Source organism: Lissotriton helveticus, chromosome 6, assembly GCF_964261635.1.
Source record: "Lissotriton helveticus chromosome 6, aLisHel1.1, whole genome shotgun sequence".
NCBI classification, from domain to species: domain Eukaryota; kingdom Metazoa; phylum Chordata; class Amphibia; order Caudata; family Salamandridae; genus Lissotriton; species Lissotriton helveticus.
In genome coordinates this window covers 511,621,473-511,648,226 of record NC_136067.1, presented here as the reverse complement: position 1 = coordinate 511,648,226, position 26,754 = coordinate 511,621,473, and positions in this window count along the sequence as shown.

The following is a 26,754-nucleotide window of genomic DNA, read 5'->3' as shown; positions in this document are numbered from 1 at the left end:
GCCAAAAACGATTCTGTGCTTTGCTCGCACTGCCTTGTAATTATTTGTGCCTGCTCAGTATCTGTAGCTCTTTATTTAGTCACTGCGGCCAAGAAGTAATTGCGCACTGCTCGCATTGCTTACATATTAACTGTGCCTGTGTTTTATCGTAGCGCTCCACTGCTCCCATTACCCGCATTGCTCGCTAATTTTAATTAGTGCCTGATTATGCCCATAGCAATATTTGACATCGTCCCCCAATCTCGTCCTGTTTGGCTTTTGTTGTTGCTGCCATTTTGTTGTCGTGCCTCCAGCCCGTCTCTCCACCCCGCTCCCGCCTCCCAGCTGCCCCTCCCTCGCTCCGCCCCCCTCCACTATCCACTTATGTGAGACGCACTTGCGCGCAGCGTTCATGCACAGTGGAAGCACCCAATGCGCGCCGAAGGTGCGCCAAAGGTAAGCCCGTCTGCGCCCGTTCGCGCCTGGACCGCGCCCAGCGCCAGACCCCCTGGCCCCCGCAAAATCCCCTCCACCCGCATAACGTACGAGTCCGCTACCCTCTCAGCACTTAACCCCGGCCGACTCCCAAACTGCTACCATGCCGCCCCAGGACACACCCATAGACCCTTCACCTGCCACTCCTGCAAGTTCGACTGCATCAGGACCCACACCAAATCCACAAACTCCAAACAGAGCTCCGACACTAACCACCTGAAGTGCATCCTGCTCAACATCCGCTCGATCCACAGACACGCCATTGAACTGTGGAACCTACTCGACACCAAATCGCCGGACGTCGCCTTTCTTACAGAAACCTGGATGAACGCCTCATCAACGCCCGACATCGCCATAGCCATCCCGGACGGCTACAAAATTATCCGAAAAGACCGCATCAACCAAACAGGAGGAGGCATCGCCATCGTCCATAAGAACATTATCCGCATCTCGACCAGTTCCGACGACAACCTCACAGCCGCCGAACACCTTCACTTCCAGATCCACACCGACCCCAAGACCACACTCAGAGGCACCCTCATCTACAGACCACCAGGACCCCGCGCACAATTCAGCGAAGACATCACTGACTTCATCAGCCCACAAGCCCTCCCCTCCAAGGACTACATCCTCCTTGGGGACCTCAACTTCCACCTGGAAAAGAACAACGACAGCAACACCACCACCCTTCTGGACAACCTCGCCAATCTCGGACTCAAACAACTTGTTGACACCCCCACCCACTATGCCGGGCACACGCTCGACCCTATCTTCACCTCCAGCAAGCACATCTCCTTCAATCACACCACAGCTCTCCATTGGACAGACCACAACTGCGTCCACTTCAACTACAAAAAGACCACGACCCACAACCAGCCACAACCAATTCCCTGCAGAAACTGGAACAAAATTACCACCGACCAGCTCTTCACATCGCTTCACCAAAACCCTCCTGCCAAATCATCGAACCCAAACCAAGCTGCCACCAACCTCACACAATGGATCACCCACAGCGCTGACGAAATAGCACCCTTGAAAAACCATCAAATCAAGCAAGGTAGCAAAAAAGCCCCCTGGTTCAATGATGACCTTAAGAAATCCAAGAAGACCTGTCGCACCCTCGAGAAAGCCTGGCGTAAAAACCCAACCACTGACAACCTGGCCACCTTCAAGAACGCCACTCGCAAACACCACCAACTGATCCGAGCCACCAAGAAATCAGCATTCAAGGATCGGCTCGACAAAAACACCCACAACAGCAAGGAACTATTCAACATCGTCAAAGAGTTTACTAACCCCACCGCCGGCACCAACGGCATCACTCCCTCCCAAGACCTCTACGACTCTCTAGCCTCGTTCTTCCACAACAAAATAACTGACATACATAACAGCTTTGGAGACCAGTCCGGAGACCAGTCCACCCCACCCACCTCCGAACCAGAACCCCCTCCAACAACCTCTGCGCCTGGAACCCAATCACCACCGAAGACACCATTCGCCTGATGAACTCCATCCACTCAGGGTCGCCAACCGACCCATGTCCTCACCACATTTTCAACAAAGCAGACTCCATCATCGCACCCCATCTCCGAGACGTCATCAACTGCTCCCTCAACTCCGCTACCTTCCCGAAAAGCTGGAAACACGCCAAACTCAGCGTCCTCCTGAAGAAACCCACAGCAGACCCCACTGAACTTAAGAACTACCGCCCCATCTCGCTCCTCCCATTCCCTGCCAAAGTCATTGAGAAAGCCATCAACAGTCAGCTAGCCGCCTTCCTTGAATCCAACAAATCCCTTGACCCTTCACAGTCCGGCTTCCGAGCCAAACACAGCACCGAGACCGCCCTCATCGCAGCAACAGACGACATTCGAACTATACTGGACAACGGAGAAACAGCTGCCCTCATCCTACTTGACCTCTCCGCAGCCTTCGACACAGTCTGTCATAGCATCCCTTATACAACGCCTCAGCAACGTCGGAATACAAGGAAAAGCTTTGGACTGGATCATCTCGTTCCTCGCCGGAAGAACCCAGAGAGTCCGCCTCCCCCCTTTTAGATCAGAGGCCACCGAAGTCATCTGCGGCGTACCACAAGGATCATCACTCAGTCCCACCCTCTTCAACGTGTACATGAGCCCCCTCGCATGCATCGCGCGCCAACACAACCTCAACATCATCTCCTAGGCAGACGACACCCAGCTGATCCTCTCCCTCACCAAAGACCCAAACACCGCCAAAACCAACCTACTAGAAGGAATGAAAGAAGTAGCCGAGTGGATGAAGAACAGCCAGTTAAAACTGAACTCAGACAAAACGGAAGTCCTCATCTTAGGTTCATCCCCCTCCGCCTGGGACGACTCATGGTGGCCACCAGCCCAAAGAAACGCACCCATACCAACGGACCATGCACGCAACCTGGGCTTCATCCTGGAATCCTCCCTCTCGATGACCAGACAAGTCAACGCCGTCTCATCATCATGCCTTAACCTCCTACGTATGCTCAAAAAAATCTTCCGTTGGGTCCCCACCGAAACAAGAAAGACGGTCACCCATGCACTGATCACAAGCCGACTGGACTACGGAAACACCCTTTACGCCGGAACCACAGCCAAACTACAGAAAAAACTTCAACGCATCCATAACGCCTCAGCCAGACTCATCCTAGACATTCCCCGCCAAGCTCACATTTCTGGTCACCTGAAAGAACTCCACTGGCTCCCCGTCAACAAGAGAATAACGTTCCGTCTCCTCACCCACGCACACAAAGCCCTCTACGACCTAGGACCCGAATACCTCAACACACGCCTGTCCTTTTACACCCCCACCCGCCAACTACGTTCGTCCAATCAAGCCCTCGCCGCAATTCCACGCATCCAAAGATCCACCATGGGGGGAAGATCCTTCTCCTACCTAGCGGCCAAGACCTGGAATTCTCTCCCCACCCGCCTCCGCCTTACACAGAACCACCTCTCCTTCAGAAAACAACTAAAAACTTGGATATTCGATAAGTAAAGTACCCCCCCCTCCCTCAAGCGCCTTGAGACCCTCTGGGTGAGTAGTGTGCTATACAAATGTTATACTTGAACTTGAACTTACTTGAACTTGATACCTTAACCAGCAGTGCACCAGGATGTGCGTTGGAAAAGTGGTCGAGAAAGGGCGCATGGACTCAGGCACCTTGCCGTTTGTTTTTATTTTTTTAATTTTTAGGGGAAGTGGCCAAGAGGCCCCCCTTCCCTGGGCCAATTTTGGCCCAGGTGACCTCACCCCATGGGACCAGGCCTTTTTTAAATGGGGAGGTGGAGCATGCATCCCCAAAGGCCAATTTCAGCCCCAGAGACCCCATCCCCTAGGACACGGCCTTTTTCTTTTGTTTTTTAATGAAAAGAGGGGGACGAGCTGCTCTGGCATCTGAGCACCCCATTCCCGGGATCCGGCCTCTAGTGTGGGTACCCTGCTGTCACCCAGGGCACCCAGTTTTAGTGTTGTAGACAACAGGGACCCCACGGTCCCTGCCGGCACCCCCTCCTGCGGGAGCCAGCATTGCATTTACCCATGCTAACATGCAGTTCCCTATGTGTAAAAGCAATTGTGCTCTGCTTTGAGCAAGCAAGAGCAAAATGCTCTTGCTTGCATCTATTTCTCCAGGAGAGAGGACGCCCCATCTTTGATTGTAAAGATTTGCTCCAGGGAGGTAGCAAAACCCATGGCTGGAGGTCTGCATGGCCCCCCATTAATTAAAGTTAAAGCCCTGGGGAGGTGGCAGCCCTCAGGCTGTGGTGGTTCCACAAAGGATGTAGTTGTGTTCAAAAAATGAAAAATCCCCATAGATTTTATATGGGTAAAATATGTTTTGGGATTTCCCTTTTTTTTCATCCCCTGCTTGACAGATCACTCCAAAACTTTGAACACAGTAGCTGAACCACAAAGGGGACGTTTTGAACATTTCATGAACATTTATTAAGTGATGCAAAATGTGTTGGCAAAACAAAAACCCCTTTTTCTACAGAAAAATCAAAGGTTACAGGGACGTTATAGTTAGGCTGACATTTGACTTTATAAAACCCTAGAAACGTAGCAATTATAGTTAGCTGTGCTAACTCTAACTTATGCGCCCACAATGCACTGCTTATGAGAAATATGTATACCCCAGATCGGCAAGTTTCTTAACCGCCCAGACAAAGGTCAAATCATAGCTGGTTTTTAGTGCGGCCAGTGCCCTATAAACTTGTGGTTTTCGTCCTTGATATTTATAGTTTCAATCCCCATTTCCCTCTAGATGTATATTTAGATTCCCACAGATTATCAAGGGATCTGGCAGGATGCCAATTCCACCGCTAAGTTATGCAGTACCGTTGGGTCGTCCTGATTTTAAACACAAATGGTGCAAACCATCAATCCCACATGCAGTGCAGCAACAGCCCACCTACCCCACTAATACTCCAATACTCGATTTTCTAGTTTCATATTGTTCCTAACGTGAACAGCAAACCCCCTAATAGTAGAGGTTTGGGTTGAACATGCCACTAAGGAATATCCCTCAATCATCAAGATTTCCCTCTTGCCCCATGGAATATGTTCTTATGCTAACATATTATGTCAGTGCCTTGTGATCTTAAAACCTCCGTCACCCTTAATCCTTTGGTCTTATCATTCAAGCACCCCACATGTATTGAGCTTATATGTATTGTACCCATTTAAACAATAGAAATAAATTGCCTTCCTTTGCAGCCTACTCAAACCGGCCATATTTAAACCTCTCAAATAGCCTACTACACTCACGCTCCAGATTTTCCACGCCTTTTGGTGCTCCTATCCCTCCACCCTGCCCAACCCTTCTGCCCCCCTCCCTTGCCCTTTTCTCTAGTCTGAGGCCACCCAGGCCCCTCCCAAGCCACCGAACCCAGAAAACCAATCAGACCGATCATCAATCTGTAGTAGATGAGGGGAGGCTCCCTGACCAGTGATCTGCCTAATAGTAAACCACCCTTATGCCAACACAAGCAAGTAAGCAAAAGCAAACTCTGAGTGAAACTTAGCAGCAGTCAAAAATAAAATATCCCCCGCATATATCACCCATAATAGCGTTAAAACCTACACCTAGCCCTTTTCACTAGTATCCCTGGGGACGGTTAACCACCTGACCCCTCTAGAAATTCTTTTGCTTTAATCTCAGAAGTGAAAAAACGAGCCTGATCCCCCAGTATCACTTTCAGGTGGGCAGGATTTAACAAATAAGTTTGAGCCCCCTTATCTTGAAATGGTTTAATCAGCTGTAGTAATCACCATCGCCCCTCAGCTGTATAATGTATAGTCTGGCCAGACCAAAATGAAAAATCCTCCACACTACGTTTAGCTTCAGGTCTGGCCTTCTCAAAAGGTCGCTAGGGGGACAAGACAGGGTTGTTCTTGCTCCCCAGTATTGTTTGCATTATATATCGACCCATTTATTAAGCACATTTTGCAAAGCCGTATAATAAAGCCTATGTGTGTCAACGGATATGATACAAAAGTATTGGCATATGCAGATGACATTGCTATTTTGACTTCGGACCCGGAGAGGGCAATGGAAGAAGTAGAAAGTTTGGCATAGGAATACGGGAGGAAGTCAGGGTATCTCTTGAATAAAGAAAAAACACAGATTGTCTGTACCCCTAACATTGTCTTCTTGGATGCCCGTAGGAAGGATTTGGTGACGTATCTTGGGGTTAGGATTAGTACTCGGGCTGATTCCATATGGTCGATCAATTTGATTCCCTGCTAAACAATATCAGTACTGCTTTAAGACGAATGGACTAGTTTTACCTGTCAATCAAAGGCAGATGTAACATCCTTAAAATGGTCATACTCCCTAAGATACTTTACTTATTTCCTTCTATTCACCTTGGAACTTAGATTCCATTTTTATCAACTTTATTTGGCAGTATAAGAAAACCAGACAATCTTTAAAATTATAAAAACTTCCGCTGGAACAGGGAGGGTGGGCGGCTACCAATTTAGGATTATGTTACTGTTCAGCCTTTTTACAACAGATGGCAGTTCAGTTCTGTTCACACCCATACAAACAAACATAAATACTGGGGACCAGGAGTATGGGGTTCCCATCCCCACTGTTTATGAGCTTGCTATAGGGAGTGTGGCACAGGGTTTTTTTGCAGGTTGAGGCCAGATATAATAAAAAACACACAATTTAGGTGTGTAATAGCGCCTTGGAAAGTTTGGGGTTAAGTGATCAAACTATTGACGATACCGAGATATAACAGGTATACCCCATTGTTTACCGATCTTTCCTGTTTCCACCAATGTCGTATGATGAAATAGGTAGACAATGGGAACAATCTGCTATCACTGAAATAGGAGACATTTATTTGGCTAAGCAAATGTGTTCATTCTCAGTGCTACAGCAAGAGTAAGCGCTGGACTACAGACAGATAATGACATTCTTAAATCAAATAAGAGCTAAATAATTTCCCCTAGATAACATTCCCCTCCTGGGAGCTGTTTTCCACCTGGATTGTCAGATAAAACATATGTATAAAATCTTAGTGGATTCTATGCCGGATGACTTGAAGACTGTTGAAGCCAACTGAGCTAGGAAGTTACAGATATATATAGGTCGATTGCATTAGGAAGTACGACTTTTCATCAGACAACTTGAAAGCCCAGCACTATACAACAATTTTTAATCTTTATTTTACTCCAGCAGAGAAATGTGTGTGGGGTAAAAGGGAGGACAATAATTGCCCCAGTTGTGCACAAGGACCAGCTGATCTGATACACATGTTTTTTTAGTTGCGAAAAACTGAAAACCCTAAAGAAAGGGATGGAGGATTTCTTGCAGGGGGTGATAGGGAAGCAGGTCTCTATAATCCAACTTATGATGATTCTGGGGTACGATAACAAAGATGCACTGCATACAACCCAGACTAACTTCATTTTTATCCTGGTTGCTGCAGCCTGGTTGCTTATAGAAATCAGATGGAAGGATGCAGAGCCCCCTACCTATCAAGCTTGGTTGGGATGCCTACTTGGTATATATATATCCAAGAAAGTGCTCTATATAATTGCAAGGGCAGGCACCCCAACAATAGGGGTCATGCGATCTGGTCTCCATTGACTGAGTGCATCACTAGGGATCGAGGGAACAGGGATTGGTTTGCCTCTGATTCATGGGGGGGGGGTGTTCGGGATTGTATTCCCTCATGGCTTCGATATTAAATTTGTATGAGCAGTATAATATAAACAAATGTTTCCCTTTAACTTAGTTTTTAATTCATTCCATTGCCTTTCAGAGATTGGTATAATTCATTTTGTTTGTATAACCCATTTTTATGTAATGTAATGAATTTCGTACAACTTATTTATATGTAAGTTAATGCTTTTGGTATTTATTGCATATTTAATGGCTGTATATTTGTAAGCTGTATTGATCCTCTCTCTCCGGGTAATAAAAAGAAATATAAAAAAAAAAAGAAAGTACAATCATCCCAGGAATGGGCTAACAAGGGGTTATACCTTTGATTCTCCTTGCTACTTCGTTGTTTAATCTATGCTGCATTTTGTAGCACACACACATGGTGGAATATGCCTCAGAGGATATTTTACTTAGCAGGAAGGCACACCCTCATGCACCAACATTCCTGCGTGCAAAAGAAGCACCCTTGCACCATAGTGCAAGGGTGACTGCGTTAGGCCTAGCCAGCCAAAACGACCCTGACTAAGGAGAAAAGGAAGGAAAGCATTATATACTATTGAACGCAGCACATTCCTGCTCTTTTTCTTTCACACATAGCAGTGCAGTAGAGGTGACTTCCTCTCATGCACTATGTCGCCATGCTTATATGATGTCACTCTGTTTACTGTGACAGGACATTTGTGTAGCAATACTGTGATAAACGTGTTTGGCTAACACCTCCATCATGACAGGCAACACACACACTCAGTAACCACACACTGATTGGTGCTACACTCCATTTTATCATGCACACATATATTCAACTACATGAAGTTGAGTACGAGTGAGTGTAACACGCATGAACAGACCGTTATAAAAGGTGAGTGAGCCAGTAAGCCTCACTACAGTGAACCAGGGTCACATAGTAATGTTCACAACTACTGTTTACTGAACATCATGCTGCCATCCCCACTTTAGCCCTGTATTACTCCTGTCAAAGACAATATCATAGTAATGGCACACACTCAAATGCCATATACCTGTTGGAATGTGACAAGCTATGTGATCCCTTCAGCTATGCATGTGTACCCCAAGGCTGGGGTAAACTAATCTTATCATGCAGAAGTTCATATCCAAAATTCTCCAATGCACCTTGTTTAACGGGATGGTGTATGTACACATGCATTTGTTTGTGACATGGACACTTCACATTTTTCCCTCTCTGTATTTATTCTTCAGGTGATGAGATGGTTGCAAGAGCATTCCCATTGCCTTACTTTTCTGGGTAATTCCACATATTGCTAGTCATCTGTTCATATTGTTGTGTTACACGCCTTTTATTGCTGTTCAATGCATGTTAAATGTTTGCATTGTCAACTGTGACATGATGTGGTATATATGACATCCTGGCCAGGAACTGAGTCACATGTGTAGTTTTTATGGATACCCAAACAATCATGTATGCCTTCTTTACAAATGAAGTTTTTATATGTTCAAATGATACTTGGCCTTTGTCCATGACAACTGTCACTCATGATCTGTGATGGTATCTGCAGGAGCATTTGTTCCTGAAAAGTGCTGCCATTCTGCATGCTATCACATTGGTGAGACATAGTACAATGAGGGGTTTGTCTCAGTTAGGAACATATTGTGTGGTTTGTGTTGCAACACTCACTAAGAACAATCTGAAGCACACATAGCTGCTGCAGAACACATCAAGACTGCTGGCTGTGCAGCACTGCACTGCTCAAGTGTGTGAGGATAGGAATGGTCAAATTGGATGTGGATATGTAGCAAGCCTGGCCTGTACCTTTGATGCAGTACACTGCATCACATTGCATTGCAGCTTTGATTGATTAATCATTTTGAGCCATGACCCCATGTTGCTCAACCGTTTTGACAAAATGATTGTTTCATGATGAGGCATATTTCTGGTTGAGAAGATGTGAGTGACTAGATGTTTTCATTGACTGTGAAATAAAAAGCAACAAAATGATGAGTCAAAACATTTATTCTCATCTTCAACATATCAGACAGTTGCAGTTAATTTGTCCATCAGATCATTTACGAAAATTAATTTGGCACAACTTAGTAATGTCACCACCAACCAGTAATTATGCGGTGGATCTCTTCTCCACCCTACTCCTGCTCCTCTATTGGTTCGGGCTCTTCAGGCTGAACTTCCCATCGGACATTAGTTCTCACACATATATTGTGAAGGTGGCACATACAACTATTATTTGCACGCCATAGAGGGCTAGTATGGCAATCTTCCCCCTGACAGTTCAGGCATTGGAACCTGGACTTAAGTACACTAAATGAGCATTCTTCCACATTCCTGGTCTGCATAAGTGCCTAGTTGTAGTGTCTTTCTGGCACTGTATGGGGATGTACCCTTGGAGTCATATCCCATGGCTGCAGACCATGTCCTTGGTCAGCTGAATGTAGAGAAAAATACAACACTTAATAAATATACAAATGTTTACCAACACATTCCTATCCACGTGTGTAACATGTACAGAGTGACATACAGATTTCTAACAGTATTTTACAATATGCGTTATATATATAGTTGAACCGTGACTTAGACATATGTCTTCAAGTTCTCTGTGTCATTGCAAATGTTGACCATGCCATGCTACTTTGGACACTTCTACATGTTGACTTTCATGTTTAGGCAGTAGATTGATGTGATAGGTAATTTGAAATGTTATATAGCTCGCTATGTCATGTGCACTCACTACATGTGGAAGGTGACAAATTAGTGATCTGATTTTCTGCCACACATTCATCCCTAGGTAGGTTATGACAGTGTCAGCATGTTTAACACTCCCACATACATATGTTCTTGTAAAACCTCTGATGTTGTTGATTGCCTACATGAAATTGACACAGCCTTTGAATTGTTCACTTACTTTATCATGGAAATGGGCTGCTGTAATGTGAGGCATTTCCAACATGCAACAAGAATAGTTATTCAATTTGTTGTCAGCCTTCAGCTAATGCTTTTTGTCAGTAAAGTTGCCATGGTGCACTTAGATTGACACATAGGACTTGCAATGTGGGCCATCTTTATGTACAACACACTGATATTGCTACAAGTAGCTTTCTACTACAGACAAGGACACCATACTTTAGGTTTAGGTGTATGATTGTAACTTGTAGGGTATTCTGTACTTCTATGCCTTGATTCTGTCATAATTGTTGTGGCAAGTGAATGTTGAGAATGGTATCCTGAGCTCACTGTGATACCTTGTCCTGGTTGTATTTTATTCTATGTTAATCACTGATGAATGGCATGTTTGACATCATCGGGTTTGACTTTGTGAGTTTAACATTGATTGATCCATATGCAGGAAATGTGGCCACCTTACACCATCAAACTGGTGATCTTACATATTGGTTACATATGTTAACGTGGCTTGTACCTATGTGTATGTGTGTACCTAGACTGTCAGTATGGCTGAGACATATGTGTGTTTTGTACTTTTGGTGTCACATTTTTAGACAATATGGACATTTAAATGTGAATGGGGTCTACACTTACATTGTATGCCACAATTGGACTTTGCAACTACTTCTTCCAGTGTTGCTCTAGAAATGCTGGTCAAAATACACACATGTGCACATGGCACTAGGGACCAGATATTTTGTTAAGTGGCACAGTGCCATGCAGCAAGTCACCTAGCTGTGCTGCACTGTGTCAATAGGAAAGGGCAGAAGTGCACAATATCTAGGCCATATGGCGTGCACTTGACACCAGTGGCCAGATATTTTGCTAAGTGGCACAGTGTAGCACAGCAAGTCACCCTGCTGCACTGCACTGAGTCAATAGGAAAGGCACATAAATGGCTAATGTCATACATTTTAAAATGTTTGTTGGCATATTGTTTACTTTAGATTGCCTTTCCAATAAGTAGACTGTCCCCATATTGGTCATTCTGGAAGCCCTCATTGATGATACTGTGCCAGAAGATGTAGGCATCATAGGCACTTCCACAGCATTTGGCCAGCTCGTGGTGAACATCCCCAGATGATCCATGCTGACCTGGATGTGGATAGAGTAGGTGTGCTTCCAGTTGCGGTACAGGTGTGATGTTTCTGCAGGGGGAACCAAATGCACATGTGTGCAATCAATGGCACCTAAACTATGGGGGAATCCCACAATGCCATAGAAGCCCTGCTTGGTGTATATCTGTTGTTGTTAGGTCTTGGGGAAGAGAAGGTACAGGGGTGTGAGCATGATGATGGCATTCAGGACAGAGGATAGGAAGGGAGAAAATGATGGCTGTGATATTCCTGCCACACTGGAAAGAAACAGATGCCAGCATGTGAAGCACTGCCATCAGTTTGTCTTGCGGAGGGATGATATTTGGGCTGGCAGTTTGTGACTGGAGACTTGGCCCAATCTTGCAGTTGAATGATAAACTACCTCCTGAGTCTGTAGAATTTGATAACCTCATCCTCCGTGTGGTCAATAAGGCATATGCGCTGCCGGAACACATGCTCACTGCTCCTTCAGTGCCATTGTGCTGGTCTCCTTTCGACTCCCAACTGCAGAATGACCACCTCCAGGGCATATTTGAGCTTGCAAATTGTGTTGTGTTTTTTTATCTTTTTCTACCACAGCCACTGTGACATTTCCTTCACCTAGGTTGCTGAGGCGCAGTAATTTTGATGCATTCCAGCCTTTGCGTGCTGATTTTTGAAGATGTGTCACACATTGACATTCGCATACATGTCTCTGCATTGGATTTATGTTAGAATTTGCGCCAGAAAGCCTACCTTGCATATTATTATTTGTGAGTGGCACAGCTGGTTAAGATGCAGATTTTTTCTGACACAGGAGCCCAGAAACGGACGCATTTGAGTAAATGCAGCATCTTTTAGATATGGAGTACTGCTTGTGCTGCCATTACATCAAAATCAGTGGTGCAATGCCGGTACACGCTTCTCATAAGTGCCCCAGGATACCCTGTACATGTCCAAGCAACCATATCCATGTGGGTATTATGGTACCAATTGGGTATAGAGTGTTGTACTTCCAGACATGAGAACTTAACAATACAGGGGCACATATATAACATTAGTGGCGTAGAGCAGAGCAGCAAATCACCTTACTACGCTGCCCTGCGCCACTGTGAAAGGGCAGAAATGCACTGTATTCATCCAATATGACACATTCCTGTCCTTTCCCCTTGCACTGGTGCCATTTTGGCAGCCTAGCACCTACACATGCATCCTTGCACCATAGTGCAATGATGCTTCAATTGCTTGCAGGATTGTTTATGTGCAGGAAGGCGTACCTTCCTGCACAAAAACTATCCTGAGAGGAACATTGCTATTTCTACGTGTGCTTCAAAATGCAGCACACATAGAAAGAGGGAAAAACAAGGAGAAAAAAAATGGAAAGGCGTAAGCTTTTGGCACATTCCCAGGTTTAGAAATATCGGTAAATCTGGGAATGCATCAAAAACCATGGGAGTTGCATGTGAACACCACCGCAACGCCCCCCTTACTCAGAGTAAGACAACACAGTCATTTGCGCTGCATTGCCTTACTCCAGATTTTTTAAGCCATTCAAAGCCAAGCAAAGTGGCTTTTCATGCCTTTATAAATCTGACTTAGAGGCTTGCATCATGCATGTACCACTTTGCGTTACGCATACGTGACATAAGCCTCTCATAAATAAGCCCAGAGTCTCTAGTGTAAATTGTGGAGCAGCGTCCCCTTCTAGCCATGTCTGAGGTAAGTATTATGTCTCCTGAATCTAGTAGTGAGTGAAATGGCCCATGTTATGTTATATTATAGTTCAAGATCAGGGGCTACCAGCCCCCTTTTTCATAAGGCAATGCAAGTCATTTTATTTGCAGTGGTTTGGCAGCACAGGAATCTTTGTAGTATGAGAAAAAACACTCTTGGTAGCACAATAGGGATGTTTAAAAATAAATACGTATCTAGGTTGCACAACCATTTTTATTATTACAAATCTTCATGTCAGCAACAGTCTCAATTTGGCCCATTTGTTTTTGTTTTCCAGGCATCTGTCCATTGAGACTCCAAAGTTACTGTGCATAATTTTATTAGGGTCAGTATGTGCTCTGATTCCAAGATACCTCACCGGATTCACTGTTCATTTCAATAGGAGCTCTATTGTCTACTATTGAGTAATGTAATGCAGTGAGTGAGAACATCAATGATTTATTCCAAATGACTTGAATGTCAGAATGCCCCCTAAGTGAACTGTCAGTAAAAAATTGGCAATTGCTATTAGGTAATCAACTGTTGAGTCCCTGGCGTGTAAAAGCATGTTTTGGCATATGTGGGCAGAATAAGTCCCCTGCGTCTTTTTCCATGTTCGAATGAGGTGGACAGTGTTATGGCACACTTTTTTTTACTTACATAAAAATATTCCCTACTCAAAGTTTGGCCAGTACAGTGAACATGAATTCCCATTCCACTGAGTCCAATTCTGTTTCAACATCAAGAAACACTGCTACTGCTCACACACTTGGGTTGAGTTGGGAGATCGTGCCAAAAACATTTCTGAGATAAAGTTCAATTGATCTCCCCAGCACATACCCTGCCTGTTCCAACTGCAAGCCTGGTATCAGTGGTATGATTTGCCAGTATTTTTTCAAATATTATTGTAGCAATAACAATGCTCTGTAGGGTGAGTCTCGTCAGACAGTTTATCTGGCTTCGATATTGTAACCATTATTGCTTCGCTCATGGTAGGCCAAATTTAACAATTAAAACAAGACCAAAATTACAAAAATCCAATTAGTAGAATTGGAGATATTACATTCTATAGACTTTAGAAAAAATAGCGCTAAAAGGAGTGAAGCTCCAACTGTGGCTTTCTAGTTGCACTGGACTGGGATAAAGTCACAATCACAATGGAGTGCAGGTGAGCTACAGGCACCCGGTTAACCCCACAGAATGAAGTACCTTCAATCCTGGTTGGTGGGTTGTTGCGAGGATCCATGTCAAAGATGCGTCACACAGTCAAGGTGATGTGTCTATTCCTAGACGCTCAGAGGCTGAGGTGTGAGGTCTAGATGCATCGCTGCCGATCCCTTCAAAGAGGGTTTGAAATGTGAAGACCAGAGTCAGGAAGGCATTGCGCAGTCAGGGCAATGCGCCGGTTCTAAGGAGCTGTGAGGCTGCGATGTGGAGTCTGGTGTTGTCACCAAGGCTACAGTCGATGAGAGATGCAAGGGTGTACTCCAAGGATGTATCAAGCAGCAGCAATTCTGCATGTGATGCGGGCTGCGGCAGCAATGAGGGTCTTTGCAATGGATTCAATCCACGCAGTAGCAGGGATTGGTTTGGTTCTACTCAAGGTTGCACCACGCAGCAGAGATGTGTGAGTTTCACTGCTTCTTACACCATCATAAATCGGAAGGAAACCTCTTTATAAACACGTTTTGGTAATCGACTTACGACCGCCACTTACCGAGTTATCAACGTCATGATGCTGAAGCTACCTGGATTGTCTCCGCTCGACCCACAGACAGATCGAGTGAATTTGGCTTGACAACCCTGCTTGTGCCTGTGGTCGCATGCCACTATTTCCGTTGTTGACACCTCCGCAGAGCTGGCGCTTTGATTGAGAATGCGCATGCTCCCGATCTGGTGAATCTTCGCTCCTTTGCCTCCGCCGCTCCTGCCTGGAGCTTCCTGGGGTTGCCGTTTCATGGTACCGGCGCCTTTGCAGAGATTTCACTGCTTTCCGATCTGATGAGACCTCGCTGCTTCTACCGCCACTGCTCCTCTTGGCACAGTGCCGCCAAGCTCCTCGAGCTTTGCTCAGAGCCAGGGTCTCGGCTCCTGAAGTCCTGTCGTGATTATCCTCCGCCTCCGCCCACTGATGCCTGATCGATGCACACAGCAGTCGACACTGCCTCCTCGTAGCCCGCCACCTGTCGTCTTCTGCCCGCCCCACAACTCTGATGCTGTAGCTCACCCTTCACTCTCGCCGGACCTTTATCCTGGAGTCACCATGTTGTCCCTGGAACGATACGGGGCTATGACATTTACTACCCGTCTGAGAGGCGCTCTCGGGCTCTTGCTATCCCAGACCGTCATGTGCTCTGCTTGATGGGTCCCTGCCCCCTCATCCTAACATATCCACATAAAGTCAAGAGACCGGAGACCGAGTCGTCCACTGCCTCGCCCACCTCATTTTCCCAGGCTCTCCTGCCGTTCCCTTAGTCTGGAGCTCCGATCTGGCTGACTGCAAGGGAGACCAGTACATATCTCGAACTCGGCTGTTGGTACACCCCAGCCCAGTGATTTCATGCAACTTTCCTTGACGCTTTTTTTTTTTTCCTCTTCTTTTTTTTATAACACCCTGATCTCTCTTTTTGCTCTCCCATTTTGTTTTTCTTGGTCGATAACACTCTGTATCTGGCATCCATTTTATCGTTCTTTTCTTGTTGTCCCCTTGCCTTGCTTGGTCATTGACAATGAAAAAGGACTGATTGCACCTCTACTAATGCGGCGACCATCTTGGAAAGGTAGCCTTGATCACAATTTACATCTGTTAACTCCTACCCACTGTCTCTACACTGTATATTTACTGACTTTTTTATATCCACTTACTCCCATATCTCTTTCTTTCTCTCCTAGCTACCTTTCTCCTCATTTATCTTTCGTCTATCGCTTCCCTAAATGTATTACTCATCCTAATTGATACTCTATTCTACTATACCTTCCAACTATACCCACCCTCTTTACCAAATTTCGTCACTGTTTGACACATTTTATCCCTACCCCCTCCTTTACTGACCTCTGACCTATCCCCTACAATTCATCCCACCTTTACAAGCACTTTATTAATTTTTGTTTGAATATTTTATTTTATTGCTGTGTTTATTCTTACTTATTTTGAACCCAATGATACTCTATTCTATTCTACCTTCCAATTATCTATTCTATCTCCCAATTATACTCTACCTCTTTAACAATTATCATGACTATATACTTTATTTTATCCCTACCCCCTCCTTTACAGACCTTTGACCTATCCCCTACAATTCATTTTACCTTTATATGCACTTTATTAATTTATGTTTGGAAATGTTATTTTATTGCTGTGTTTATTTTTATTTGTTTTAACCCAATGCTACTCTATTCTATTCTACCCTCTATTTATCTATTCTACCTTTCAATTATACCCAACCTCTTTAACAATTTTCATCTCTGTATACCTCATGTTATCCCTACCCCCTCCTTAACTGCCCTTTGACCTATCCCCTACAATCTATAATGCCATTATATGCACTTTATTAATTTTGCGTTTAGATATTTCATTTTATTGTTGTGTTTGTTTAACTTACTTTACATACTCATTTATTTTTTAACTTTTTAATTCCTGGACTGTTCACTATGTTATATCCTTCTTGTGGTATGTAATTTGTTTGATGTATATTTTGTTTGTTTTATGTATATCTTTTTATAGTTGCCTGCTCCTCCTCATTTGAAGCTTCTGTTTTGTTCACCCACATTCACTATCATTGTAAATTCTGCAAGCTGAATGTAACTCTTTCCCCACTCACTTAGATCTGTCTTTTATTCATCGCCCCATCACCTACTGTTCTTATCTTCAACTTCCCGTACACTTCTCTCTGTTTTAATCTGCTCTGACTATTCCTAACTTGATCCCTACTTCCCCTATTTCCACCTCCTATCTTCACTTCAAGGTGTTTTGCTCTCTACCTTGTCCTGCATCTTCTTTCTCTCCCTATTCTCCGAACCATGCCCCCCTCAACCTCCCCCCCGACCTCAAACTCACCCATCGCTAAACTCTGCCCTAACTCTTGATCCATCCTCTACCCCTCCCATCTCTCCAAACATGGCAAGAAAAACTTCAAGCACAAACTTCTCTGTCTCCACCCAGAAACCCTATTTGCTGATCATCACAACAGCCTCAACTCCTCTCTTATCACTAACTTCATCTTCTACACCAAACGCCCATCTAAATGGAAAAGCCTATTTCTTAAACACCTCCCTCTATCGAATTCACGCAAAATCCCATACGGTCTGTAACTCTCCACCACACCTTCTCCCTCCTTTCCGGGTGAAATAGATATCTCCATTTTTAAATCCGGAACCATTCTCATCCAAGCGTCCGAAAACAACCTCGATATCTTTGAAAAACACTTTAACGCTATATCCCAATCCCTCACACAATCCTTAAACCCTGCCCTCCTACCCCCTCAACCCCCTGACACATCACCCCCAACATATCCCGTACACCCTCATCTCGTCTCTCTGTATTACCCCAAATTCTATTACCTTCTTCTACCTCCATTTCTCCTACCCCCTATCACCTCTTCCTGATTTACCCTCCTCCTCTCCTACTTCCAACTCCGTCACCCCTTCCCAACCACAATTGACCTCCCCAGCCTACTTCACTAGTACTATTACAGAATCCCCTCACCCCCCGCTTTATCCCCCCTCACGATCTCCCCCTCCCCCTCTTCAAGCAACCCAATCTCTACTGACCTCCCTCGCCCTCAACATTATAACCTGTTATGACTCCCTTATCTCCCAGCCTCCTAGTAGACGTGCCTCCCTTCCATCCACCTCCACCAATGATCCCCCCACCCCACTCATGAATCCTCCACATTGCATGATTCCCCTGTCACCCTCATGCCTACTCTTGCTTCCCCTCCAACCCTGAACCCTCTTTACTCTGCCACACACTCCTCTCCTTTCGATCTCCTCTTCAACATTCCTACACCTTCCTCCACACCATTCAACCCTTCATTGTTACCTCCAGCCCGCCCCACTTACCCCCTGGTATCCCCAGATTCGAACAATACACTCTCTTCTATGTTCCTCCCTCCCCTAGACGCCCACATCACTTCTCCCTCTACCTCTTACCCCCTGACATCCCCCTTTCCAATTATACCCTCTCCCCTATGCTCCTTCCTCCCATTGACTCCCACATCACTTCTCCCTCTTCCACCTACCCCCTGGTATCCCCCCTTTCCAATAACAAACTCTCTGTTACGCACCTCCCTTCCTCTGACTCCCATATCACCTCTCCATCGGACTCACTTCGTCCCCTCCTACCGCGCTCATGCATCTCCTAAACTCCCTAAACAGCTCCCAGGCTTCCTCAAACACTACCCCACTCTCACACTCCCTTGCTATCTTCAACAACCCACACTCTACCAGTTACTCCAACTCCTAATGCCCCTACGCCACTTCCACCAATCTGTCAGCCTAAAGAGATTGCCTCTCCTACATCTACCTCCTACACCCACCCACTCTCCAAAATCGATCGTCCCCCACATTCTAATCCCACCCTCCTCCCCCTCCTGGTTTTCCCCCCTGTACCCCTCACTTTATCCCCCCCCGAGACAAACCCTAACTCGACCAACTACCCAACAAATACTGATCCTCCGCATTCAATCCACACACTGTCACCCCTTAACATTGAACTTCTCCTTTCGTCCCTCGTTTCAGAACTCTCCTCACTCAGATGCGATATCTCACTCCTTACTAAAGCCATCTCCTCAACTCACACCCACTCTCCGATCCCCTCACAATACTCCTTATCATCGCACATCAACACCAATCTCAACCCATCAACTTACGGCCCGCCAAACGATATTACCAACAGCAACACTCCTCCCCTCACGAATAACTTCACAACCAGTTCCATACCCGCTCAACCGTCCTTAATCGTCCCTCCCTACAATGCCAACACGCCCTCCCGACCACAACTTGATACTTGCCCAATAACCTCGGAATTCAATTCTTCCGTGAACTTACCTATCTCTCCCTGTCCATCCTCATCCACTATCCCCCCTACTCATCAGTCTACTATCCCAGTTCTCCTAGGAACAAGCAGACTCCCCCTTCTCCCAACATCCCCTAGACCTCCCCAACAACTGAAACCTATCCCCCCTGCCCCACCACCCAACGACCTGACCCCTCTCCCCTCAGTTGCATGTTGATCAACTGCCGATCCGCCTCCTGCCACGCCACTGAGATTGCGGAATCCATTCTCAGGGAAAACATTGATATCGCATTCCTAACTGAAACCTGGCTCACCGCCCACTCCACTCCAATCCTCGACTTGCTTATACCCCCAGGTTATTCTATCATCAGGAAAGATAGAATCGAGCAAACGGGAGGAGGCCGTGCACTCATTTTTAAAGCTGAACTTAACATCGCTCCTGTCCATTTACAAGACCCATCATCCTTTGAATACCTTTGCGCAGATCTCTTTATTCACGACTCCCCCACCATTCGGCTGCACACTATCTATCACCCCCCTGGAAATTGTATCTCCTTTACTGAAGAGATATCTGCTTTTATTATCCAAGCATCTCTCTCTCACTCTAAGAATATTTTCCTTGGTGACTACAACAGCCACTGGAACAAAAAGGACGACCCTGCTGTCATCCTATTTAAGGATGCCATGGACATCACCAACATGACCCAACTCTGCCATTCCCCCACTCACAACAAAGGTTCCACCCTTGATGCTATCATAACTAGCAACAATCTGGCCTCCCTCTCTAATATACTTCCTGTAGACTGGTCTGATCACTACCTTATCCTCTTCACCATGAATAGATCCATTAATCGCCCGCCCCCATCAACACCCTACCTAAGAAACCTACACGAAACCTTCACCTTATTTCACCTGGCGAACGGGAATCCACAATTAAAACCCGCTTACTTCTCCCCCTCTCTCTGACAGCACCAATGACTTAACTAACCATTATAATAACTCTATACTTGAAGCCCTTGATCACATTGCTCCAATAAAACTCAAACAACCAAAAAACAACCCTCCCAAGTCTTGGTTCAATTCCGAACTCAATAATGAAAGACGGTCCCTCAGACAATCTGAACGTGTTTGGAGGAATCATCCCACCGCAGATAATCTGGTTCTCCTCAGAACTGCTAGAGCCCAATACAAAAAACACATCTTCAACGAAAAAGCCTCCTTTCTCCGGTCTCAACTTGACCAGGCTAGAAACCGACCTAGAGAACTCTTTAACATTGTTAAAAAACAAACCTCCACTGGCCCTCCTAAAATATTAGCCTCTTTTGACAAATGCGAAGAAATTGCCAGCTTCTTTACGAAGAAAGTCAATAAGATCGAACTTTCCTTCTCTTCCCTCCCCCTCTCACTACAACCTCCATTCATCCAACTCACCCTCCCTAACACTCCTAATTCACTTTCGTCCACTTTTTCCACACCTCTCGATCCATTTCGAACCCTACCCGCTCTCGCCCAACCAGACCCCATTCTTAAAAGTTTCATAACTAAAAACAATGCTTCATGGAGCGAATTTAGTGCAGTCTCAGAGTCCTCGATCATTAATATCATTGCCAAACTCAAACCTTCCTCCCACTCCAAAGATCTTCTTCCCGCCCACTTGGTCCAAGATCTCAAATTTACCATCGCCCCTATATGGACTAATATCATCATCTCCTCCCTGTCCACTGGTTGTGTTCCAGCCTCCCTTCAGCTTGGTCAAATCTCTCCCACCTTGAAAAACACATCTGCTAACCCTAATGACCTTAACAACCTACGCCCTATCTCTAACCTTCCCTTCCTCTCTAAAGCCCTGGAAAAATGTGTCCTATCACAATTAGAGAACCACATCCTCGCCTTCAACCTCCTTGATGTTTTCCAATCAGGATTTAGAAAAGGATGTAGTACCGAAACTGCTATGTTAAATATTACAGATGACATTCATTGCTCCCTTGACAAAGGTGAATCCTCACTACTAATCCTCCTTGACCTCTCGTCGGCATTTGATACTGTCCACCATCCCTCCCTTCTCAACACTCTCAAAGATTGATTTGGCTTGGAAGGAACTGTATACAAATGGTTCTCCTCATTCCTTCAAAACAGATCATAGCAAATTAAGCTTAGCCACTTCCTCTCTAAACCTCAACCTGTCTCTCTCGGTGTCCCTCAAGGATCCATTCTATCCCCAACCCTTTTCAATCTTTTCATGGAACCACTCACCCTCATTCTCAAACAAGCTAAAATAAGTTACCACCTCTATGCCGACGATACCCAATTATACTACAAGATCAAATCCCACAAAGACATTCTTCACCTCAACGACACCTTGACTAGAGTTTAAGCCTGGTTTCATCTCAACCATCTCAACTGAACCCGAAAAAAACTGAAATCATCCTTTTCACCCCCAAAAACAATACCCTTCCCATTCAACTCTGGGTCGATGATATCAAAGCTCTTAATTGCTCCCTCTCCATCTCTAATTCTGTTAAATCCCTAGGCATCAGCATCGACCAGAATCTTAATCTCATCCCCCACATCAAAAATGCAGCCAAAAGTGCCCTTTTCACCTTTCACCACCTCAAGAAAATTAAACCTTTCATTCCAGCTGATGATTTCAAAATCGTTGTCAAATCGCTTGTCCTTTCCAGGATTGACTATGGTTACGCCACACTTGCCGGCACCCATAAAACCCACCTTGCCCCGATTAAATCTGTTCTCAATATAGCAGCTCCACTTATCTCTGATTGTAAAAGATTTGACCACATATCCCCTGTCCTCAAAAATCACAATCGGCTCCCAATTGAAGGAAGATCCACTTACAAGATTGCCTGCATCACTCACAAAGCTCTTCACCAAAACACCCTCAAAAAAAAGCAGGTTGCTCCAGATCTAGACTAAAATGTCAAAAGACCCAATCCCGTGCATTCTCTGTAATCCTCCCACTATCTGAAACACTCTCCCCAAGGACCTTCGCTGCAACCCCTCTTACTCTCTTTTCAAAAAAGAACTCAGTAAATATTGGGGTATCTAATATTACTGACTCTGATCATGTCCACTCTTTTCTCTTCTCTGGTCCCCCTCCGAGCTTGTTTGAATGCAATACTATATCACGTGTGAATTTTTCGCATACTGTTAATTTTATTTTATTTTGTTTGCCTAGCTTGTAAAGTACTCTAATGCAATATTTCATTCCCTTGTGAATTTTCTGCATATTGTTAATTCTATCGTATTATGTTTTACCTTCCTTGTAAAGCGCTCTGATACTCTTGGGTCCGCAGCGCTATATAAAACCTTTGAAATAAAAATAAATAAATAAATAAAAATAAAATAACCAAGGCTGGCTAAGCACCTTAAATCCCCTTCCAAAGGTCCAGGACTGGGGTGGCACCACTTGGCAGGTTAGACTCACAGATGGCAGACTCTGGGTGCAGGTGCAAGGTTGCTAACTAGCCGCTGGAGTCACTCTGGAGTTCTGCATTCAAGAGGTGCAGGTCCAGCCCTTCTCACTCAGGCAGGAGGCAGCGGTCAGCACAACAAAGCAGCAGCACAGCTAGGAAGAAGTCTAGCAATGTGCAGTCTAGCAGAGTGGCAGTCTTTAGGCAGCACAGGAGTACTTCTTCCTGAAAGATTATTAATCAATTAATCAAGCGGTACTTACATAATTGTGTCTTATCACCCAAGAGAGTATTCACAGGTCCAGAAGTGTACTGAAGTGGTGGTACTGAGTTTTGCTTTTGAAGTAGGAAGAAGCTTCTAGAGGTTTCTCTTAGACGTCACCAGGCATCCTCCTTTCTTTGTCCTGAATCCGAGCTGAACCCAGGGTGTGTGCAGCCCTTTGTGTGGAGGTGCAACACAACCTATTCAAGCGTAGGTGGGGCTAACCCCGGCTTCTCCTTCCCATCCTGACAGTGATGACCTATCCAGGTACACCTAAGCTGCCTGTTGTCTGTGGCTGTCTAGGTTGAATACTCAAAGGCCAACTGCCAGCTACACTCAGTCATGTGACAAGAGGCAGGCTACAAGCATTACATGGCTAAAGTAAGAAAAAGTTGACTTTCTAATAGAGGCATTTCAAAGCTGTAATTAAAAACCCAACTTCACTATAAGATAGGATTTTAAATTCCCATTCTAGAGACACTAAACATGAACTGGTTACCTGTTCCCATTTTGAAATCACACTTATAAAATCTAATAAGGTAACTTTAATGTTATTGCATGGGCAAGGTAGACCTTTGGTCAGTGAAAAACGAATGTAGGAGTTTGCTCACTACCAGGACATTTCAACTTAAAAGTATAGGTCCTACTTTTTAAATACATTACACCCTGCCATCTGGGCTGGCCAGGGCCTACCCTAGGGTTGAATTATATCTATTAAAAACTAAGGTTTTGCCTAGCAAATAGGTTTACTTTACAAGGTCAAAATGGCAGTTTAAAACTGCACACACAGGCTGCCAAGGCAGGCCCGAGACATGTTAAAATGCTACTTAAGTGGAAGGCAAAATCAATGCTTATTTATAGACCCTGGGTACATGTAGTACTACTTTACTAGAGAATTCTAAGTAAATTAGATGTGCCATTGGGTATAAGCCAATGTTACTATGTTTAGGAGAGAGGGAGAACAAGCACTTTAGCACTGGTTGTAGTAGTAAAGGTTGCAGAGTCTTAATGCCAGTAAAAACAAGATCAGCAAAATGGAGGAAGAAGGAAAAAAGTTTGAGGGGTGACAAGTCTAACACCAAAGGCATCCAATATGTACCATTGATTCAAATAATGTTTTGATACACAGGATAAGTTCTGTTCAGAATTCTTTGTATAAAGCAACTGTTAACAGGTGTGTGATAGGTGCCTTTCACTCAGTTTGCTCCTTACTTCATTTACAATTTCTAATGCCATAAGAGGATCAATGTTACACTTGGCCCTTTTAGGCAGGGTTAGCCCAAAACGTTTTGCTTCTTCCTCCTATTTTTTCCTGACTGTGTTTTTGTTGGTTTTAGGACTCCGGGCACTTTATCACTGCTAATCAGTGCTAACGTGCATATGCTCTCTGTGTAAAGTGTTATCATGATTAGTTATACATGATTGGCATATTTGATTTTTTGGTAAGCCCCTAGTAAAGTGCACTGAGTGTGCCAGGGCCTGCAAATCAAATGCTAGTAGTGGGCCTGCAGCACTTCTTGTGCCACCCACATGAGTAGCTCTGAAAAGGTAACTCAGGCCTGCCACTGCAGTGTCTGTGTGCAGTTGTTAACTGCCATGTCGACTTGGCAAGTGCACCCACTTGCCAGGCCCTAACCTTCCCTTTTTCTACATGTAGGACACACCTATGGTAGGCCCAAGGTACCCCCTTGGGCAGGGTGCAGTGTATTTGAAAGGTAGGACATGTACCTGTGTGTGTGACATGACCTGATAGTGAAATACTGCCAATTTTGTTTTTCACTATTGAATGGCTATCCTGCCCCATCGAACAGAATGGGATTTTATTTATAACATCTTATAAATGTGACTTTCCATTGAAACAAGATAGAGAAATAAAGTTTAGGATCTCTGAACTCAGAATTTAATCACACATCTTTTAGAAAAGATGGTTTTTAAATTGTGTGTTTGAAAATTGCATTTTGTTGTTTAACCATTCTGTGTGCCTCTGTCTGTTTGTGCATTGACTGTCTAGTTATGGAGTGACAGGGGCTGGGGAAGTGCACTCTCTCAGACAGCCACGGGGGGTTGATGTGTGCCCTGCCTTTCCTGAATGAGTCAGGGCTGGGATGAATAGACCTGGGCTGCATTTAGAGAATGGGGAGGAGTTCTCACTAGCACTTGGATAGGCCAGTCTGCATGTAGAGTGGTGGGAGGAGATATTCCTTGCACCTGAATAGGGCCTGTCTGCCTTACACAATTTTTTTTCCACCTCCTGCCATGCAGCTGCACACAAGAGGACAGAACTGGTTTGGACTGGTCTCAGAGACCCTTGCACAAGGAGAGCAAAGACAATTTGGGGTATAAGTATTAGACCTAAACCCCCTGAACTTTAGACTACTTCTGGACTCAAGAGGAGCCTTTGCCAAGGAGAAGAGTTGAAGAACCTGAGGAGAAGTACTGCCTATGGTGTGTGTCTGGGGTTGGCCTGCAGTTGCTGTTTCTGTCAAGGAAATGAGAAGGACGTTGCTGTGTGCTGTGTCCCCTGCTTGAGGAGAGTCTCCAACGACTTGCCACGCTGCTGCTCTAACTGGCACAGCACATGTCGCCGCTTCAAAAATCAACACATCGAAAGATCGCGGCTGAAGAAATCGACGCAGCGCCACTCAATGCCTCGTTCGCCGATGCATCTCAGATTTCCACGCATCGTCCCTGTGTGGCAAGTTTTCCCCGAGGCATCACCGCAGATCAGAGTCATCTTAGAATCGATGCATCGCTTCTCCCTACAGACCGGATCAGACGCACTGCTCCTCTGTGCTTAGCGGAACTGTTGCATCGCATCCATGAATGTCTCAGGAAACATTACATCTCTTTGTTTTTCAATGCTTCTCACTGCTGCGGCTGTGTGGCTAGGTGAATTTTGACGCAACAACAGGTACTTTGCACAAAATAACGCATCCATAGTCTTCTATGGACTCAGTTGCTAAAACCTTTTGAAAATAATTTTGCTTAATACTTGTATGTTCGATTTTTTTCGTTTTGGTCTTGTTAAGTTTAGATAAAGATACTTTATTTTCTAAAATGGTGTGGTGTCCATTTGTGGTGTTATCACTGTGTTACTGTGAGTGTTGGTACAAATACTTTACACATTGCCTTTGGGATAAGCCTGTTTGCTCGTGTCAAACTACTAAGGGGGTGAGCAGGATTTATTTAGAGTGTGTATGGCCCTAACCCTGAATAGAAGCAAGGGTCCCTATTTGGACAAAGGTACCTACCTCTGTCAACTAGAGACCCCCATTTCTAACAGGCGAGCAATGCCTCTCTGTGTTTATTTTCAAGTCGGTTCATCATCAAATAATCTAGATTATTTTTTCTCTCTTGTGCAGGACATAGAGTACAAGCAATATACAATGCCCGATAATATTGCCTACGTTTATTTGCCATCCGTTCTGGATCCTAAATCATTTCACCATTGGACACTGATGATTATCTTGTGCGATTTGTTAGGGCCCAACTAATTTGCTCCCGGCCTTTCTCCCTCTCAGTACACCATTGCTACTGTGTATTTTCACATATATTTGCTTCTTATTCTACCAGTTACTGATATTCTCCTAGTTTGGTTCATTTTGGTCCCAGAATAAATTAAACTTTTGTTAGTTTGTGTTGTCTCTCCAGGTCT